Source organism: Condylura cristata, unplaced genomic scaffold (genome assembly GCF_000260355.1).
Source record: "Condylura cristata isolate star-nosed mole 26May11 unplaced genomic scaffold, ConCri1.0 scaffold00023, whole genome shotgun sequence".
NCBI classification, from domain to species: Eukaryota; Metazoa; Chordata; class Mammalia; order Eulipotyphla; family Talpidae; genus Condylura; species Condylura cristata.
In genome coordinates, this window is record NW_004567124.1 from 32,437,477 (window position 1) to 32,443,855 (window position 6,379).

The 6,379-nt window shown below is 41.7% G+C and overlaps 1 protein-coding gene across 1 annotated transcript in view; it reads right to left on the reverse strand.

The window, feature by feature from the left end:
* Positions 1-6,379, reverse strand: part of AVEN (apoptosis, caspase activation inhibitor) — a 165,980-nt gene that overhangs the window by 40,327 nt on the left and 119,274 nt on the right. The gene's annotated exons all lie outside the window — the stretch shown is intronic.

Genomic DNA, 6,379 nt, shown 5'->3' on the forward strand with positions numbered 1-6,379 from the left:
ACATGGTGTGGCAGACCTCTCCTGACCCGCCCGCTGCTCCCCTCAGCAGTGTACTTCGTTGATCTGCCTCTTCTGTTCCCCACTATGTCTCTGGTGAAGCCTCTCACCCTCCGCATCTCTGGCCTGTACTCCAGTTCTGTATGCATAAATAAATAAATCTTTAAAAAAAAAAAAAAAGAAGACAAGGTGGGCCCTCCCTGGTGGCACAATGGGTTAAAGTGCAGCGTTATGAAGCTATGGCAGCCACTGCAGCATGAGTTCGATCCCCATCACAGAGGTGACCCACATGGTGTGGCAGACCTCTCCTGACCCGCCCACTGCCCCCTTCAGCAGTGTATTTTGTCAGTCTGCCTATTCTGCTCCCCACTCTGTCTCTGGTGAGTCCTCTCACCCTCCACATCTCTGGCCTGTACCTCAGTTCTTATCTGCATAAATAAATAAATCTTTAAAAAAAAAAAAACAGACAAGGGGAAAAGCTGTGAGGTGGCTGAAAACTTATAGGGCCACAATTAAGGCTCTATTTAGAGTCGCTAGTGGGATGAATGAGAGAGAAACAAAAATACAGAGCAAACAAGTTCCTGTGCCCCCCCCCCCAAAGGCTTTGAGGCTGGTGGACAGGGACTCTGGCACAGGGATGGGGCCCGAAGCTAGTTCTCCCAGCACTTGTGCCTATTCATTAGCCTGAGGCTAAAACAATGCTGACACAGGCTTCCTCTCTCAGGGCACCATGGGAATCTCTGCCTTAGGATTTTAAAAAGTGCCTGGGAGAGAGAACACATTTTATAAAATGTCAAAGTCACCCCAGGGAACATTCCTCTTGCAGCAGGGCGAGGTCTGTCCCTCAGGACTTAACAGTGGAGAATGAACTAACAAGCACGAGCTACAGATAGATGGCCAAGGCGTTTAGTCAGCAGGGACAGACCTGAGTGCAAGCAAAAGGCAGCGCTAACCTCCGGTAGAAACACTCATTCTATGGCATGACGAACTAGTTATCACCTCAGCTATCCACCTGTCCACTTCTCCATGTATTGAGTGAGGGTTGTCAAGATCATAAATATTCCCTGTTCGGTTCTTGGATCTTTTTGGAAGAAAAGCAACTTTAAAACAATGTGTCATTGTGACTCCACAGAGAGCAGGGTTGGAGAAGCTAAAACAGTGAGGAAGTAGCAAAATTGGAACAGCACAGAATTGAATTCACTACAACTATCTCCTCTCAAAAATATTGATGAATGTTAAATAGATGTCTGCCCCTTGTTTCTCTAAAGACAACGGCCAGCACCGGCACCTTTTCTCACCTCTCCTAGTGTCAAGCCAGCACTGTGCTGGTGCTATGTGAGGGGACAAGAAAGCACAGGGCTAGAATGTGCTTGACTGAGCAGGGGTCACCTAGAAGGGAGCGGACAAGAGCCAGGCCAGGGTGCGCTGAGGAACCAGGGAAGAAGAGCCACAATATGCACCAGAAAATCAGCAGCATCCCTGGTTATTTCCACCTGTTATTTCCATTTCTGTTTCCTTTTCTTTTTTATGAGAGACATTTAAATGATGCTCTATTTTACATACTCCTTCTTACAGTACCAGGCACCTTTCATTCAAAGTGACGTTGAAAGATAATGCAATGCCTGGAAAAAGAGGTAGACGTGGGATTCAGTACAGGAAGACCAGAAAATAACTCAGTAAGCAGAGACAGCTCTGCTGCAAGCATACATTACAACTGAAATCTTGGCATTCTCAGGGCAAGGGTATTAAAATTATAATTTCAAGCCACAGATTAAGTTAAAGAACTAAAACCAATGATTAAGGATACAGAGCTCTGAAAATAAAAGCATGCTATTATTTGAACATTAAAATGTCACTGTGTATTCTTCTAATGGGCAATATGAAGACAGAAATCAAATTTGTTATAAATGACACAGAAAATTGGGCTAGCAATTAAGAATTATCCAAGTCAACTTCCCATTAACATTCTTCCATTACTTCCCTGCAGTTATATATTGGGGGAGGAGGCTCAATGCAAACAGGAGCTAACTTACAGTAGGGGAGAGGGAAAAAAAAGACAAGATATGAAATGCAAGTCAGTTCACTATTTTTGTATTGGCTCTTCCCTGGATTTGATGAAGGACAGGAACGTAAGCTAAAGACAAGACATGAAATGCAAGTCAGTTCACTGTTTTTACATTGGCTCTTCCAATAACTGGATTTGATGAAGGACAGGAGCGTCAGCTTCCAGGACTGTTTCTGTCGCCTCAGTATTTCTGGCATTATGTAAACTATCTGCAGATGTTTCAAAGCAGCACAAGATAATGGAAATCAAAGAGACATGTGTTTAAAACTGAGCTCCACAACTCATTAGCTCTGTGACCCTCATAATAAAGTTAATTAAGTTTCTCATCTGTAAAATAAGATTTAGTACTATCTACTTCAGGGAATTATTGTTAAGTTTCAGTAAAAGAACACATGCAGGCACAATAAGTACTAGTGCTCCCTACATGTTCTTTGATTCCCCTCTACAAAAATAATAGAACACAGTTGGTAGGTATATTCCGCACAATGGAGTTCTTGCTTTGTATTTTAAAATTACCAGTTATGGTGGCAAGGAAAACAAATGCAAAAATAAACAAACAGGACTAAATCAAACTAAAACATTACTGTAAAGGGGGAAAACTGTCATTAAAGCAAAAAGATACCCTGCCAGAGGGAGGGGAAATACTTGCACATCACAGAAATGCAAGAGGCAGATAGCCAAGATCTACAGTGTACTCACACAATGGAACAAAAAGAAAACAAAGAGCCCAATCAAAAAATAGGCAGAAGAGCTAAATAGATTCTTCCCGACAGAAGACAGATGACCAATGGCATGTGAAAAGAGGCTCATCATCACTAATCACCAGGGAAATGCAAAGCAAACCACAGGAAAATGCCACCCCACACTGGCGACAATAAGCCATATCGAAAAACCAGAAACAAGTGCTGGCGAGGGCATGGGGAAGAAGAAACCCCTATACACTGTTCCACTCACTATGGAAATCAGTATGGACGATCCTCAATATGTTAAGTGTAGGCCATTATAAGATCCAACACTTCCACACTTAGATCTCATTCAGGGACTCGCTGGTGGCACAGCAAGCTGTCTGCAGCCACTGAAGCACTAGTTTGACCCCCCGCCTGGAAGCTGACCCACATGGCATGGCAGACCTCTCCTGTCTCACCCGCTCCCCTCAGCATGTATTTAGTAACTCTGCCTGTTCTGTTCCCCACTCTGTCTCTGGGGAATCTTCTCCCTTCCTCTCTCCCTCCCTTCCTCCTTCTTTCAGACCCAACACTTCTGTCCTACACTCCAGTTCTTGTATGTACAAATAAATAAAAATATTTTTAAAAAACACTTATACAAAGGGATATAACCACTACTTGCTCATGGTGGCTCTATTCAAGCTATAGAAACAACCCAAATAGCCATCAACAGGACAGTAGATCCAGAAAGTGTGGTGTATATACACAGTGGACTACTTACTCAGCTATTAAAAAAAAAAAGACAAAATCTTGCTATTTGTGACAACATGGATGGACTGGAGGGGATATGCTAAGTGAAATAAATCAGAAGGAGAAAGACAAAAACAAATTATTTCACTCCCATGTAGAAGACAAAAAAGAAAAATATCAAAGGAACAGGCAAAATAAGACCAAGAAATATGTCTGCAAAACTTAAGCTACTGAAGTATAGAAGTGGGGGAAAGAAGGGAGGGGGCTGGGTAAAGGACTGTGGGTGCTTTGATTGGGGGCGGGGGGAGGCAGTGTGTTAACATACATTAGAGGAGGTATGAACCTGTTCCCCTAAATCATATGCAGTGTACTTGTAAACGAATGTTACCTCAACAAAGAAAAAAAGAAAATTATCAATTACATAAGTTATTAAAATTAGTTTTAAGGTATTTTTAGCCAAGGGAAAATACAATATATTCATAAAAAAAAATTTAAATCGGGACAATTTAATGAGATTCCTCACCAAATTATTATCTATAACTTTCAGGATAATTCTTGGTAAACAAGCAGAAGTACAATATAAAAATCACCAAGGACAAGGCCCTCCCTGGTGGCCAGTGGGTTGGAGCATGGCACTGCGCAGCTAACCAAGCTGTGGATGCCTCAGTGCGAGTTCAACCCCTGGCCCTGGAGGTAATCCCCATCACGGGGTGGACCTCGCCTGTCCCTCTGACTGCTCCCCTCAGCAGTGTACTTTGTCGATCTGCCTGTTCTGTTCCCCACTCTGTCTCTGGTGAAGCCTCTTGCTGCCCCTGCACCTCTGGTAAATAAATCTTTAAAAAAAAAAAAAATCACCAAGTACAAATTTCCGAAATGTAACCAAATCCCTCTCAGAGCAGACTCAATTGAAGCTACGTCCCTATGAAAGTTTGAAATGTCCTAATGTTCTCTCTTAAGGAATAAGCTTGTCTTTCCTGGCTAGCTGAGCAATAAGGCATCAATGCCAGCCCAGGGAGATCCAAGAAACATGTGTTCCATGGCCACTGATGGCAAAGGGAAAACTGAGTCCCAAATAGGCCAGTCACTAAAATCCATATTTGGTGAGAACTTTCTAAAACTTCCTTGGTAAAAATTAAGCCAACACTTATTTCTGTATACACTGCCTCTTCTGTGTGAAGATTATCACATAAAAAGTGAAATCAGGAGGAAAAGGAACTGTACCCCATAAAGAAGCTTTAAGTTAAACAAGGCAGCCAAGCCTACTTTTAAGCAGAAACTGAACTCAAAGGTTACACTTTTAAATGGAATGTTTGTTTTTTTTTTTAAAGATTTATTTATTTGTGCATACAGAACTGAGGTACAGGCCAGAGACTCGGGGCGGTGAGAGGCTTCACCAGAGACAGAGTGGGGAACAGAACAGGCAAATGGACGAAGTACACTGCTGAGGGGAGCAGCGGGCGGGTCAGGAGAGGTCTGCCACGCCATGTGGTCACCTCCGGGGCAGGCGGGGATCGAACTCATGCGGAAGCAGCTTTGGATTCTCAGTGCTGTGCTTTAACCTGCTGTGCCACCAGGGAGGGCCTAAATGGAATGGTTTTTGATGAAATGTTATATATACAGGTCCTAAATAATACTCACTCTCAAACAGCCCACACTAAAATTGAGACACCAAAACATCATTCATTTAGGAATGTACAACACTTTACAGAGCATAAGAGACTTTGAGCAGATTTACATTCCTAATGAGCTTGTGCTTACTCTAGTATGAACATTACCTTGCAGGGTGTCCTAACCCTTGTGGAGGTGAGACTAGCGTACCTGGAGTGGCAGGTACAGCTGGTCTGGTTCAAGATCTAAAGTGACATCTTTCTTGCATGCTTCTTAAGTTATTAAGGTTTATACATTTCTTGTAAAGCTAAAAATCAGCCTACTGAGTAATGAAAAATGATTAAGGACCGAGTTAGTATGTGGCATGCTCTTCCCATAAGTCATAAATTTGGCAAGAATTTCCTCTCTCACTGCTTCTAGATGGCAGAGTAAACTAGAGCACATGAAAAGACAGCCCTAGCTTCGGGCAGGCGCATCTCAGCCTCATCAGAGGGCAGCGCATGGAAACTCAGGTTTGCGGAAATCAACCAAGAATAATGCTATATGTGTGAGTGGATATAAAAACCTACCCTTCTCTCTCAGTTCCCTGGAAAAACAATAATATGTAAAACAAAACACCACCACTGTAAGACGGGGCATGGAGAAGTAAATAATAACCGAGTGGGAAGAGGAGAATGGGCATACACCCATTTTTGAAGAACAGAGACAGTGAAACATCATTTCTCCCTAAGTAAATGTAAACATTTAATGAATGACCTCTTTCAGAGTTTTCCAAGTATTCTTCATAAATCTACATATATATGAAACACACACACACACACACACACAAATAGACAGGAACATAAGTGGGAGAAAACCATGAAAAATATCAACACACTAATTTAAAAAGATATTCTAAAATATTAACACATAATTAAAAGTGTGTATGACAAGCACACATGAGATGTGAATGGAATAGGAAGTCCAGAAATAGAGCCTCATCCAGCATGACAAAGATGTATCTCAGATCACTGAGGCGAAGCAACCTTTTTAGTGAAGTAGGACTGGTCAACCTGATTAACTTGAAAAAAAAAGACAAACTAAATCAATTCCTTGGAACTATACAGACAAATCAGGATATGTGAATTCCTCTTTAATGTCATACAGGAAAAAGCTTTTTTTTTTTTTTAAATGCAGAAAACTTTATTATAGTAATATATAAAACAAATAACTTCAGATGTTCATAACCACGTTATACATTATCTTTATGACTCATGGTGCTTATTCAGCTCGTTCAAATTTGAATGAATAGCTT